Source organism: Acinonyx jubatus, chromosome F2 (assembly GCF_027475565.1).
Source record: "Acinonyx jubatus isolate Ajub_Pintada_27869175 chromosome F2, VMU_Ajub_asm_v1.0, whole genome shotgun sequence".
Classification (NCBI taxonomy): domain Eukaryota; kingdom Metazoa; phylum Chordata; class Mammalia; order Carnivora; family Felidae; genus Acinonyx; species Acinonyx jubatus.
Genome location: NC_069394.1, coordinates 35,839,246 through 35,854,333, shown reverse-complemented (window position 1 = coordinate 35,854,333; position 15,088 = coordinate 35,839,246). Strand labels below are relative to the sequence as shown.

General features: G+C 46.4%; 1 long non-coding RNA gene across 1 annotated transcript in view; it reads right to left on the bottom strand.

Annotated features, from left to right (window-relative positions):
* Positions 1–12,290, bottom strand: part of LOC113600635 (uncharacterized) — a 67,739-nt gene extending 55,449 nt beyond the window's left edge. Inside the window, exons 1-2 of the long non-coding RNA XR_008292822.1 lie at positions 12,112–12,290; positions 1,900–8,075 (exon numbers count right to left, since the gene is read on the bottom strand). This is a non-coding gene — a long non-coding RNA (uncharacterized LOC113600635). The remainder of the gene's footprint in view (positions 1–1,899; positions 8,076–12,111) is intronic.
* Between the last annotated feature and the right edge of the window lie 2,798 nt (positions 12,291–15,088).

The window sequence follows — 15,088 nt, the reverse complement described above, 5'->3', positions numbered from 1 at the left end:
CATATTCAGAAATCCTGTGAAGCTCCTATCACAAATAGAATTTCCTTTAGCATTTTCTTCTTTGGCCTTCTCGACATCTATCTTACAACTCTATGCAGCACCTGTGAGCTAATAAATAATGTATTCAAAGAATTCTGCAAATCCAGAAAGGTCACCATTTGTACACCATCAGTCTATCAACAGAAATTTTTGGCTTAAAGTAAAAAAGCAGGCTTATTTTGGTGACTGGTGACTTGGAATACCAGCTGCAAAAAAGGAATGGGAAATGAAGACCTGCCACCTAATCCCTTTCCAAATATTCATTTAAAGTCCAACTTTCATCAGAGTGGGTGAGTCTTCATGGGTGAAACCTTGCCAGATGGATTGCTGGTGGGAATGCAAACTGGTGCAGCCACTCTGGAAAACAGTATGGAGGTTCCTCAAACAGTTAAAAATAGAACTACCCTAGGACCCAGCAATTGCACTACTAAGTATTTATCCAAGGGATACAGACAGGTATGCTGTTTCGAAGGGGCACCTGCACCCCAATGTTTGTAGCAGCACTATTGACAATAGCCAAATTATGGAAAGACCCCAAATGTCCATCGACAGATGAAAGGATAAAGAAGACATGATTTATATATATATACAATGGACTATTACTTGGCAGTCAAAAAGAATGCAATCTTGCCATTTGCAACAACATGGAGGGTATTATGCTAAGCGAAATTAGTCAGAGAAGGACAAATATCATATGACTTCATTCATACGTGGAATTGAAGATACAAAACAGATGAAAATAAGGGAAGGGAAGCAAAATAATATAAAAACAGGGAGAGGGGCAAAACATAAAGAGACTCTTAAATGCAGAGAACAAACTGAGGGTTGATGGAAGGGTTGCTGGAGGGGTTGGGCTAAATGGGTAAGGGGCATTAAGGAGGACACTTGTTGGGATGAGCCCTAGGTGTTATATGTGGGGGATGAATCACTGGCTTCTACTCCTAAAATCATTATTGCACTATACGCTAACTAACCTGGATGTAAATTTAAAAAATTAAATTAAAAAAAAAAAAGAAAGCTTGCCAGATGGGTACATGAAGATTGGGAAAGCGGCATAACCTGGAATTGAGACGAGTTGGGTCGCTACAAGCCTTCATTAAGAACTGAGGGTATGGAGGCCCCTGGGTGGCTCAGTCAGTTAAGCATCCAACTTCCTCCTAGGTCGTGATCTTGTGGTTCATGAGTTCAAACCCTGTGTCGGGCTCTGTGCTGACAACTCAGAGCCTGGAGCCTGCTTCCAATTCTGTGTCTCCCTCTCTCTCTCTGCCCCTCCCCATCTCGTACTCTGTCTCTCTTTCAAAAATAAATAAACATTAAAACAATTTTTTAAAATAAAAAGAATGGAGAGTATGCACAGCCTGCCGTGGGTGTCAGCTCTGTTATGGCCTGCAGTCCCAGGCCCTGCCTGCCTCGTGGCACAGCTGAAGAGGTTAATGACCCCGCAGAGACTCAGGACCACTCACCACCAGCTCCTTGGATCCCACAGAGCAATCCTGACTGAGGCCCTAAGCCTTGCACAGAAGCCCCATCCTTGCCCCCAAGCTGGGAATGACTTGTATCGATGACTTCAGTCTCACCGGTTTCTTATGTTTCAGCGGCCCCATTCTTCCCTCGTCCTGTGCCGTGAACATGACCTGCAACAGGCACTCTCACCCAGAATCCATGAAATAGACGATATCCCCATTCTCCCAATGAGGAATGTAACTTAGAGTCGTCAGAGGACTCGCCAAAGGCACACACCAATGGCAAAGTCAAGTGTGCCCATCCCAAATCCCTTCCTTTTGGCCCGTGTGCAGCCCTGCGTCCCCAGCTCCTGCTGGATCCCCGGGGTGAGCTTCCACCCCCTCCTTCCGCCCTCACCGTCTCAGTTCAGTAGCACCTGTGTCTTCTCCAGGGCACGTCACTGTTGCTTCCTGTGTGCTGTGGGCTTGGCCGCTTCAGAGGTATAATCACTGGGTGTCAGGGAATTTGGTCTGGAGAAATTTCACCTCATCGGGAGAAAGGAACACTTTCATTGCTTTCTCCGCCTGAACAAACACAGCTCACCACCGGGAAACACAGTATTGGCAATTTCCCCTTCTCTCCAGGCCGTGGGATGCCCTCCGGTCTCTGACTTCCAATATCTGGCCTAGGATGCAGCCGGTTTCTTTCAAAATAAGGGGTCCTGTCTTTGGAAGATGGCACCCTGACCTCACAAGAGCTGTGCTAACCGTACTCAGAGCAACTCTCACAGTGAAAAGGTGAAAACCTCAAGCACAGAAAAGCCACCTGGATCTCTCCTGCTGTCCTTAAACAGGGTGGTCCGGCAGGGAAGTCTGATTTGTGTTGTTTTCAAAACCTAACATTCTGTTTGTTTTCCATCAGGGTAGGCTAGTCAACAGTGAGCAAAGCCTTTCTTATGGCTAAGAACACAGGGAGAATTCTGAACCAGTTTTTAAAATTGAAAATGGACATCCGGCCCAGGAATCTTACTCTACAAGACAGAAATACGTGTTTGCATGTTCTGTCTCAGTTGCTTGAGAAGAGGCCCCCGTATCTTGTGACCAAAGGCCTCTGGTCCCAGAGGCTGTGTGGGTCTGGTTCCTGACAGGCCTAGAATTCCAGCTTCTAATCTTTTGCAGACCTCAGTATGGACAGACTAAACTTGAAATGTCTGCAAAGGCACTACATGTGCTGGCTCTTTTCTGGGCTCAAGTTCATGCCTTGATTGCATGAACTGTCTTCCCTGGAGAGGCCGACTTATTCCGCTCCAGCTCTTTAATCATTGTTTGCACGAGGCTTGATCAAACTTTCTGGAGGGCAATTGGTTTTAAATAGGCAGTCACAGGCTCAGCTGAGGTCTAAAAAATACATTTTCATTCTATTGTAGTGGCAAGATACACAGAAAATTGCACGGGGATCAGAGAAAGCAAGAGAGGGGAGGGTCAGCTCAGGACAGGAAGAGAATACATGTGTCCACAAATTACATAATCTACAATTACGTAATACATTAGCAAGTAACACTCTAGGTCCCAAACTCTCTGGGAGGAAAAAAATAATAACTTGTTTTCCTCTTCCCTTGTCCTTTTCTTCCTTCTCAACAGTGAAAATGAGTTATGATGCAAAATCATATTGCTCGAAACCTGTTATCAACACCCACCCTTGGAGACAATATTAAACAAGCAGAGAATGAGTGTTCTCCATTTAATTCTCCTATAACACCGTTACTATAACTACCACTACTAAGTACGACATCCGGATAGGCCTTCTCAGATTACAAAACTCTTCTTATTCCATTTGTCACTCCAAAAAAACTCTGACTCTTTGTTGCCATGATCCTCACTTCGGAGATGAGTCAATCCATCAGTTTCTCACTATGTAGACAGGAAAGGTCCAAATCTATACTCTCTGATGATACTGTGGATTGGGATTTGGGGATGGCTGCCCCCTCCGTTTCTACCCTTAGCCCCTCTAGAGAGTGACTAGCACACCGTGTGTGAGTAGTGGCCACCAAATTCTGTCTGGTCATCGAATTGTTGCAGAACAGACTTAAACCTAGAGGTTTAAGACCACAACCGCTTTCTTGTATGTCACAATTTTGTAGATCAGGAATTCAGAGAGGACTTGATAAGGTGGTTCTTCTGCCTGTGGTGTAGACTGAGTCATTCGGTGGTATTCAGCCGGAGTGAGCTGGTCTGGAAGATCCACGACAGCTTGCTCACATAAATGGTGCCCTGGCAGGGATAGCTGGGAGGCTGTGGCTTTCTTCCTCTCCCAGCAACCTCCAGACCTCTCCATGCAATCTCCCCAGCAAGGTTGTTGGACTTCTTACGTGGAAGATTAGGCCTCCAGATCCAGGGTTCTGGGAGACAGGAAGTGAAAGCTGTCTGACTCCTAAGGCCTGGACACGGTCAAAGCAGTCCTAGACCCTGCCCCGATTTGAGAGGGATGGCAAATGTACCTAATGTTTGCACAACCCCATAGAAACCACAGAAGTCCAAGACTGAAGCTATTTGATGATGATATCTCAATAGTTGTCTATGGATACTCACAGTTTTGAACAATTTTGATTCACAAGGGAGAAAATGCATATTATCTGCTTCGGGGCCCACAAATTTCTACCCTTCAACAAATGACCAGCTTTGGATTTCCCAGAGTACAGTGTATGTGACTGTCAACTGGCCACCCCCAAGAAGACTAAAAGAAGAGAGAGTTCTGGGGTGGTTTATGAGGCCTGGATTTTCAACAGCTCATTCCTTCCCTTAAGCAATGCCCAAATCCTGATCCCCTGAACTGTAAATATTACCATATATGGCAAAAAAGAGACTTTGCAGATGTATTTAAATGAAAGATTTTGAGATGGAGAGATCATCCTAATGACCTGCGGGTGCCCAACATGATCACAAGGATCCTGATAGTAGGAAGGCAGGAGACCAGGGCGGGTAGCAGGAGATGTGATGCAGAAGCAAGTGGTCTGAGTGATGTGAGGAAGGGACCACGAGCCAGGGAATGTGGGCGGACTCTAGGAGCTGGGAGAGGCAAGGAACGCATTTTCGGTTAGAGCTCCTAGAAAGTACCAGGCCTGCCAACATCTTGATTTTAGTGCTGTAAAATTCATTTTAGATTTCTGATCTCTAGAACCATACCATGATAAATGTGTGTTGTTTTAAGCCACCGAGTTTGACCAATGTGTTACAGTAGCAGAAGGAGACTAAAACCTTCCTCTAAAGCATAGCTAAGAGATTACAACATCTCATGGGATTTGTATCAACAAAGGAGTCAACCTAGTAAATAAAATATAGCAAAATCTTCTTCTGCCCAGCGAGAAGTTACAATTTAGCATTCTACCCTCCACTAGATCCCTGTTAACGCCCTGCACTCTTCGATTTACTCTCCCTTCCTTTCTAAGGGGAACCTCTTCCAGGGAAAAGAATGAAAACTAACCAAGAGCTAAAGACCATCTTCTAATGACCGAGGGAAGGAAGAACAGTGGATTTTGTTTTTGTTAAGTAACACTTCTAAACTCAAAAGAGTGGTTTGACTGGGTGGGGGAGGGTATCTCTTTTAAGAACAAGGCCATTAAACATTGAATGCATTTCTTAAGAATTATCTGAGTGATTCAGTTGACTTTTCACATCAGAGAATAGAGCTTAACTAATACCTTTTTTTTTATATATAGCGAAATACTGTTGGGGATTTATGTAATAATGCTTATTTGCTTTTGATGAGTACTTAACAGATCACTGTCTGTGAATTTTAAGGCTCATAACAAGTAAGCTTGTCTTTCCCTCAGAGAGCAGGGAAGAGAAGGCTCATCCAGATCCCACACGTGCCTTCCACTAAACCTCTCAAGTCACTGTCAATGTTCTTACCTAACTTCCTGCTCCTCACCCAACAAGAACTGGGGAGTTGGAAGTGGGTTAAATGGAAAATGAATACGATATTTGCCCATATCAAGGAACAATTTGGTCTCAGTTTAAGCAAACTGACCTTCAAGACAATAGGGCGGGGCGCCTGGGTGGCTCAGTCAGTTGAGCATCCGACTCTTGATTTGGGGTCAGGTCATGATCCCAGGGTCGTGGGAGTGAGTCCTGTGTTGGGCTCCTAATTGAGCATGGAACTGCTTAAGAGTCTCCCCTCTCTCTTTCCCTCTACACCCCCACTCAAAAGTTGAAAAAAAACCAAATAAAAAAAGACAACAGGGAAATATGAATATGAACTACTGTGGCATTAGGTGATAAATGCATGGTGAGCGTGTTGAAAATGCTGTTAAAGATGTGCCTCTGACATATTTATGGGTACCATGACATGTTATCTGAAACCTACTGTACTTCCCTATCCCCGGCTCCTAGAGTTATGATGACAGATGACAACCTGTTGAAGCTGGATGACGGGGTCCCTGGGGTTTCACTTTACAATTCTTTCTACTCCTGTGTTTGCTTTGAATTTTCTATGATTAAAAATAAAGAGAAAGAGAACTGTGGCCTTGGGCCCCAGGACAAATACCATGGAGATCTCATTACAGAGGGTTCTCTTCTCTCTCTCTCTCTCTCTCTCTCTTTTAACGTTTATTTATTTTTTGAGAGAGAGAGCATGGGCAGGGGTAGAGAGAAAGGGAGACACAATCTGAAGCAGGATCCAGGCTCTGAGCTGTCAGCACAGAGCCCGAAGCGGGGCTCAAACCCACGAGCCGTGAGATCATGACCTGGGCTGAAGTCGGAAGCTTAACTGACTGAGCCACCCAGGCGCCCCGAGGGTTCCCTTTAGTATGTCTGTTCTCAGCCTAGATCCTCCGCTCGCCTTCTTGAGCACTTCAGTGTCTGAGGGCAAGATCTGCCCTGGAGCACGAGTCTCAGGAAGGTGGATGTGGCGAGCCATTCCTGGCCAGCATTTCAGACGAGGGAAAGACAACCTCCAGCTTGTCTGAAACAAGGAAATGCTCTCCAAGGCAGCTCACTGTTGGGCACCAGTGGAGATGGGACCCATGTGTCCCAAACGAGACAGAATCAGTGTCAGCAGCTGAGGGCTGGAGTCCATGAGGCTCCCAGAGCACACCTGGGCCCACTCAATAGTTCCAGAATCTAGTCCCGAGAGCCCCTTTCCCTTAAAGATTCCCCCTCCCCATTTATTTATTTGAGTGTAGTTGACGCGCAAAGTTACATTAGTTTCGGGTGTATAACATAGTGATTCAACAAGTTTGTAAGTTAGGCTATGCTCGCCCGAAGTGTAGCTACCACCTGTCACCATACAATGCTCTTACAGTGTCACTGACTTTACTCCCTATGCTGTGCCTTTTATTCCTGTGACTTATTCATTCCCTAACTGGAAGCCTGTATCTCCCTCTCCCCTTCACCCATTTTGCCCACTCCCCACGCCCTTTCCCTCTGGCAGCCACTGGTTTGTCCTCTGTGTTTAGCCTGAGACTCTTGATGAATTCCAGAGCAGAAGGCGGAGAGGCAGGGAGTTAGGTACAAAGCCAGAGAGGTGTAGTTGTAGGAGAAGCAGCTTAAGGTGGTCACCTGGACAGCAGAAAGCGTGCTCCCTACCTTAAGACAGACAGGTGGTAGGAGGGTCCTCTGCTCCCAGGTAGGGCACCCAAGTGTACTCACATGGGGGTAGGAGAGGGATCCTTTCTAAGATGATTCCTGGGCCCGGAGGCCTGGCACAGGGTCAGGTGTGTTTTCCGGCCGGCCGAGCGAGCTCAGCCGCCCAGCTTGGCTGGACTTCAGGGAGCCGCCTGGGACAGTGTCACCACCGGTCCAATCCCAACCCAAGGCCTCCAGGATGCAGCCCGCCATATGTCAGTCAGCAGCAGCGAGAAGAGTCGCTGACACCTTTCTGAGTCCTATCATGGAACCCTTTTCATTCAGTTACAGGAAAATACTCTACCAAGGGGCATGATTTTCTGCTGAGGTATTGAGAGTCAATGGTTCTCAACCCCGGCTGGACATTAAGACCACCTGGGAGAGTTCAAACCCCCAGCGCCCCGACCCTGGCCCTGACCAATTAGGTCAGCACACCTCAGGGGTGCTGAAAAGCTCCTCAGGTCATTCTCAGGGGCCCTGGAGGTTGGAGCCACATTTTGTGAATCATTCAGGCCTCTGCTCACCTGTCACCCCACAGAAAGGCTTTCTCAGACCAGCCCACTGAAAGAACCTGCTTATTTTCTCTTCCGAGTACGACTGATGACTGAGATTACGTTACGTGACAGATTTATTTGTATGTTTTCATCGTCTCACGGGCAGTGGGCATCATTTAGTCATCTGCTTTGCTCGCCCCCATACCCCCAGCTCTGAGAACTGCACCTGTCACACAGGCGACACTCACTGGAAGGTTCCTGAATGAATGTATTAGCAGGAAGCAGTTTTTATACGTTTTAGGATCCATTGACGGCTGTGGTGGATGCATAATGTCTATAAGATTGCAGAGGAGAGGAGAGTGGATCAGAGTGGAGCCTCGCCCTAACTCCAGGCTTTGGAGGAACAACCTCCCTGAGGTTGTCGAGTCCCTCGACGTTACCGGTAGATGGCCCAGCAGAGTGTGGTGCACAGCGCCATCTGCTGGATAAAACAAAAGCGGGTTTGTTCTAATGTCCTGGTGGGTTGTTTCAAAGCGGCTCTCCTTGGAAGAGAGCAGAAGGCAAGCCTCATCCTCAGCACATTCACCAGTTTGAGTGAAGCACCACGATGGATGAGTGTGTGTGTGTGTGTGTGTGTGTGTGTGAGAGAGAGAGAGAGAGAGAGAGAGAGAGAGAGAGAATGGAGACAATGATTGAGATTTTACCGTGGATGAAATTGTGGGTGTGTGTGCACGTGTGGACAATGATGAAGATTGTACCTAAAGCACAAATGCAAAACCAAAACCCGCCACTCCTCTAGGATTGATCCAGGCAGCGAAGAATCGCTGGGTCCGTGCCAGGAAAGTCACACCTAGGAATCTTCAAGTAGCTCTCAAAAGTGAAAAATGCCAAGCTCACACTCTGTGGGAAACACTGCTCTCTCGCCCCTTTCCACATCTGTTGCTCTGAGGCCAGACTGAGGTGACCCCATAAAGGGCTAATTGATGGTCTTTGATCAATTTCCTGGAGCTAAAATGACAGAGGGCCCAGCTGTTAGAAGATTCCAAGTACTTAAGCGGATTTCCAAATGCTTACCGCATGTTCGGTAAACTTCAGACTAGTTTAGTATTTTTTTTTTTTAACCTTTATTTTTGAGACAGAGAGAGACAGAGCATGAATGGGGGAGGGGCAGAGAGAGAGGGACACACAGAATCAGAAGCAGGCTCCAGGCTCTGAGCCATCAGCCCAGAGCCCGATGCGGGGCTCAAACTCGCAGGCCGCTGAAGTCGGACGCTCAACCGACTGAGCCACCCAGGCGCCCCTAGTTTAGCATTTTTATACCGTAACCTGATCTTTAGAAGGACAGCTCAATAATCTCTCAGTCTCCCTCAGACAGACAGACAGACACATACACACCCCTCACTTACACCCACACCCCCCCATATACACACCCCTCACACACACACACACACACACACACCCCACGTACACACCCATCACAAACACACACACCCCACATACACACCCCTCTCTCACTCTCACACACACACACACACACACACACATCATACAGGTACACACAGGATTTAATATACTTAGAAGTTTCCTTAGACCCTTACAAGAATATTTATTTCTATTTCAACTTGAAAACATTGGATAAGGCCAGAAATAATCTCTGGGGGGAACAGAGATTATTTAACCAAGAAGGAGAAAGTTAATTTCATAGAACCTTCAAATGCACAGGAGGCCTTGATTAGAGAAAAACAGGACTATGATGCGTGTGTGCTCGTCATGCCGTGTGGAGGCTTCCACCTTATGGGGTTCTGTTCAGGGACATCACGCTACCCTGTGTGATAGCAGATCATGTGACAGAATTCTAAGGTCTACCAAAAATTGTTATGCCAAATATGGGCACCAGCTGTTCTCCAAAGTACAGAGGTGATAACAAGAACAAGAACAACAAAAATCAGCCTACAGTGTGGCTGGAGAAGCTGAATTAAACAGCAGGATGAACTTCCCAACAGTGAGATACCACATTCTAGACCAGGTCATGGAGAGAAGCTCTGAAATACCTTCCCTGTGTCTTTTCAATGTGTGACAGATACTCATTTGAGATTTCTGGAATTGAAGGTTCTCAGGAATTGGAGGAAATGAAAAAATAAGTAAACCCGGCAGTCGTTCAGCGAATATTTAACGAGTGCCCAGTCTATGTCAGGGCCAGTCCTGGTCCCTGGGGGGCATGCAAGCCTGTGCATGACCCAGTCCTGCCCCTCTGGGAGCGAGGCATGTTGCCAGTAGGCACTAACCCCCCCCAGGAGAGGCTGCCTCTCATGGGCATGACCAGGTTGTCCTTGACCTGAGGCTGGAGAGATGGGTCGGATTTTGTTTGACAGGACAGCTGAGAGGGAGACGAGGGGGTGTGACCAGGCCAAGGCAACAGTGGGAATGTAGACCCAGACCTAGGAATACACAAGTCTGGTCTAAATTTAGGAGAGTGGGTCGTGTGGGCTGGAGGAGAGATACGTGGGGCTAGGTGGGGACCGGTGAACTGGGAAAGGTAGTTGTGGGTGACCGCGAAGGCCAAACTGAGGAATCTGGACTTTGTTCATGAGCAACAGGATGTTAATTATGACCTTGAAGATGCCAGTGGTCAAAAGGACTGCTGTGACTCACATACGTTCTGAGCCTGGGTGTTGGGTCTCATGGGTGTCCCCTCTGTGTCCTGAACATCTGGGTACAGGCACGGGGGGGACCGCTGGGTCCTCTCTGGGAGAAAAGGTAGCTGTGGCCCAGGAAGATGCCACCTCCCTCCAGACACGTTTGAAACCCAGCTCGGAAGGCATAATCGGAGCAGCATTGCCTTAAAGGGTCATCAACGAATTTTTACTTTATGATGTTTGTAAATTACAATCTTCTACAGATGATAACCCTCTATTCCAGATACTAAGAGGTCTATAAATATCTTGCTATTTTTCGGGGGGGGGGGGGGAAATACCTCTCGCCTTGGTATTTTGAGACTGGTTTATTTCCCTTATTTAAAATTTTTGCCTACACTCTAGTTGCTCCCTCTGATAGGCCTACTGCTATTTGGAGGCATTTAAAAAACTGAAGTCCTGGGGCGCCTGGGTGGCTCAGTCGGTTAAGCATCTGACTCTTGGTTTCAGCTCAGGTCACGATCTCATGGTTTTGTGAGTTTAAGCCCCACGTCGGGCTCTGCACTGACAGCACGGAGCCTGCTCAGGATTCTCTCTCTCCCTCTCTCTCTCCCCCTCCCCTGCCATTGTCTCTGTCTCTTTCAAAATAAATACATGAGCTTTAAAAAATAAAAAAAATAAATAAATAACTGAAGTCCTTCCAATATTTCTGGGACAAGAGTAGCAAAGTGGTTAAAGTTGGGCTCTTGAGTCAGACTTCCTGGGTTCGCATCTTAAAAACAAATTGTGGGGGCACCTGGGTGGCTCAGTCGGTTAAGCTTCTGACTTCGGCTCAGGTCATGACCTCGCAGCCAGTGAGTTCAGGTCCCGCATCCAGCTCTGTGCCGACAGCTCAGAGCCTGGAGCCTGCTTCAGATTCTGTGTCTCCCTCTCTCTCTGTTCCTCCCCCACTCACACTCTCTCTCTCTGTCTCTCAAAGATGAATAAATGTTAAAAAAACAAAATTTAAAAAAATTGTGGACATATTACTTACCCTCTCTAGGCCTCTGTTTTCTCATCTGTAAAATGGGCCTAACAATGGTCTTACTACCTGATAGGATTGTGAGGATTAGTGACCTAACACACGTCAAGTGATTACAAGTGCCTAACACAGAGTCAAAGCTCATACATGCTCCCTTTATCACTTTGCATCCTGTACTTGGGCCAGAGTCTGCCCCTATTTGGTAACAGCTCACCTGGTAACAGCACACCTGCCTCCTGATTCCTTTATTTTTATATTTTTGATTAAGTTTATTTATAACTGAAATAAATAGAGCTGGGGAGGGGCAGAGAGAAAAAGGAGGGCAGAGAATCCCAAGCAGTCTCCAAGTTGTCAGCACAGAACCCAGTGCAGGGCTCGAACTCAAAAACTTGAGATCATGACCTGAGCTGAAACCAAGAGTTGGACGCTTGACTGACTGAGCCACCCAGGCACCCCACCTGGCTCCCGATTCTTGCATCGGGAGCCTGCCCTTGTGTGGCTCCTGCTACCTTCTGGCCCTCAGCTCCCGCCCTGTCCCTTTGCCTCTGTACCCAACAGTACCAGCCTCTGCTAGACACGTGCACTCATGGATGCTTCCATGCTTTTGGGCGGATATTCCCAGGAATTTGTACATCTCCTCTCCATCACTCAAACCCAACACAGGGGTCACCTCTTCTGTGAAGACAGCTCCCTCCCCACACTACCCTCTATCACGCCCCCCGCTCACCCTGGAGACCGCGCCGTCTGCTGTCGTGGCCTGGGCCTTACTCACACTCCTGTTACCACGCGCACGGCGCTGATGGGTAATGGCAGCTTCACAGGCCTGAGACCCAGTGGACACCTAATAAAGGTTGGCTCACCTGAACCAAATTGAGCTTAGAAGATCCAAATTGGAGCTCTAGGCGTGTCAAAGATGTCGTCTCGGGCAATGTGAGGTGGGAGTCAAAGATGTCGTCTCGGGCAATGTGAGGTGGGAGTCAGGGACACCCAGACCCGATCAGCAGCGTTCCACAACGCTTCTGGCTTAGTTAGGGACTCTGTAGGCCTGCAGGTGAAAGAACAAGATAAATAAGAACAAACACGTGGAACTGGTAAATACAAGTGTAAATGCTGCACATGGGATGGGGTGAATTCGAGGCTGGGGTAAGGGAAGCTAAGACTTGGATCTGAGGAGAAGGTGCAGGGCGAGGCAGGCAGTGTGGGCACGGCAGCGCCTTCGAGAAACCCGACAGTCCCAGAGGGAGGACACACACGCCCTGTGCGGGTGTACTGCCTCCAAACGAAGCCAGGTGAAGGTAGGGTTTCGGAGTAAGAATCACAAGGGGAAGACTACCAGACATTCTTGGGCAAGGGGCCTTCATAATACAGGTCCTGTTCTGCTAGTTTTTAAGTGCTTTTAATACAATTCTTTAATAATTATTTATACAATGAATAGCAAGGAAGGAAGCGAAACACAGACGAAAAAAGATGAGCTACGGACTCAAATGGACACCTGTGTTTGAATCCCAGCCCCACTACCGGCTAGTTCTGTGACTTAGGCATGTTCCTTACCTTCTATATGCCTCAGTTTCTTCAGCTGTGGACTGGAGATGACACATGCTTCATTTGGGGGCAAGGTCACTTTTACGAAAGGTATAATTTACATACAACAAAAACTTACCAATTTTAAGTGTTCAATTTGATGAGCTTTGTTTTACACATGTAATTGTGCAACCACCACTGCGGTAAAGATGTTGAGCATAATCACCCTAAAAAGTTCCCCCCCGGGGGCGCCTGGCTGGCTCACTCAGAAGAGCATGAGAGTCTTGATCTTGGGGTTGTGAGTTCGAGCCCCACATTGGGTGTAGCGGTTACTTAAATAAATCATGAGGGGCACCTGAGTGGCTCAGTCGGTTAAGCGTCTGACTTCGGCTCAGGTCATGATCCCAAGGTTTGTGAGTTGGAGCCCCGCATCAGGCTCTGTGCTGACAGCTGTGCGCCTGAAACCTGCTTCAGATTCTGTTTCTTCCTCTCTGCCCCTCCCCTGCTTGCACTCTGTCCCTCTCTCTCTCAAAAATAAACATTTAAAAAATAAAGTAAAGTAAAATTAAATTAAAATAACTAAACTAAACTAAACTAAACTAAAATAAATAAGGGGTACCTGGGTGGCTCAGTCGGTTAAACAGCCAACTCTTGGTTTCAACTTTGGCTTGGGTCATGATCTCATGGTTTGTGAGTTCAAGCCCTGCATTGGGCTCTGTGCTGACAGTGAGGAGCCTGCTTGGGATTCTGTCTCCCTCTCTCTCTCTGTCCCTCCTGCACTCTCTCTCCGCATTCCCCTTAGCAGTCAATACCCCCCTTCCACGCCAGCCCCTGGAAGCCAGTGCTCTGTTTCCCATTATCACAATTTTGCTGTTTCCAGAATTTCATACACACGGAAACATACAGTATTATAATCTTTGTGTTCTATTCTTTTTTCCCCGACTTGGCGTAATGCTTTTGAAATTCACCCACGTTGTTGCTATTATCAAGAGTCTCTTCCCGGCCAGTTCAAGTACAGTGGTCTTTATAATGAATTGTCACAACCAGTGACAGGTTTCTTTCTTTCTTCTCCCCGCCCACTGCCTCACTTGATTAGCCTGAAGTAAAAATAAAATGAATAGTTCATTTCTTTTTATTGCTAAGTAGTTTTCTATTTTGTGAATATTATGCAATATGTTTGTTCACCAGTCGATGGACATTCAATTCCAGTGTTTGGCTATTATGAATAAAGCTAGTACAGGCATTTGTATAAAGGTCTTTGGGCAGACATACATTTGTACTCTGCAATGTAAGTGCCTGAGGGTGAGAGTGCTGGCCATATGGCAGGTGTACATTTAACTCCATAAAAAATGTTTTCCAAAATGGTGATATCATTTTACATTCTCACCAGCAATGTATGAGAGTGCCAGTTACTCCACATCTTCACCACCATTTGGTGTTATGTGTCTTTTAAAATTTTAGCCATTCTAGGGGCGCCTGGGTGGCTCAGTCAGTTAAGCGTCTGACTTCGGCTCAGGTCATGATCTCGCGGTCCGTGGGTTCAAGCCCCACGTCGGGCTCTGTGTTGACAGCTCAGAGCCTGGAGCCTGTTTCAGATTCTGTGTCTCCCTCTTTCTCTGACCCTCCCCTGTTCATGCTCTCTCTCTGTCTCAAAAATAAATAAATAAATAAAATTTTAGCCATTCTAATGTGTTTGCAGTAGTAACTTATTGTAGTTTTGATTGTCATTTGTTTTTCTGGTAACACTTTTTATGTGCTTAGTGGCCATTTATGTGTCTTCTTTGGTGTAGTGTCTGTTCAAATATTTTGCCCATTTTATTTATTTTTTTTTGTATTGAGTAGTTCCTTTTCTGAACTATATTGAGTGGTAACACTGCTTTATATATATTCTGGATACAGTCTTTTATCTGATACATGATTTGCACATATTTTCTCCCATTCTGTGGCTTGTCTTTTCATTTTTAAACAATGTGTTTTGAAGAACCAAAGTTGTTCATTTTGGTGAAGTCTAATTTATTAACCTTCTCTTCTGTAGTTCATGTTTCATGTGTCCAAGCTAAGAAATCTTTCCCCAGCCCAGGTCACTAAAATTTGTCCTGTGTTCTCTTCGAAAAGCTTTGAAGGTTTTCTTACCCTTAGGTCACAGGATCCATTCAGGGTTAATTTTTATCTATAGTGTATGATAAGGGTCAACATTCATTTTTCTTTTCTTTTTTTTTTCTTTTACATATGGATAGTCAACTATTTCAGCCCCACCCGTGGAAAAGATTATTCTTTCCCCATTGAATTGCCTTGGCTTCTTTGCCAAAATCCAAA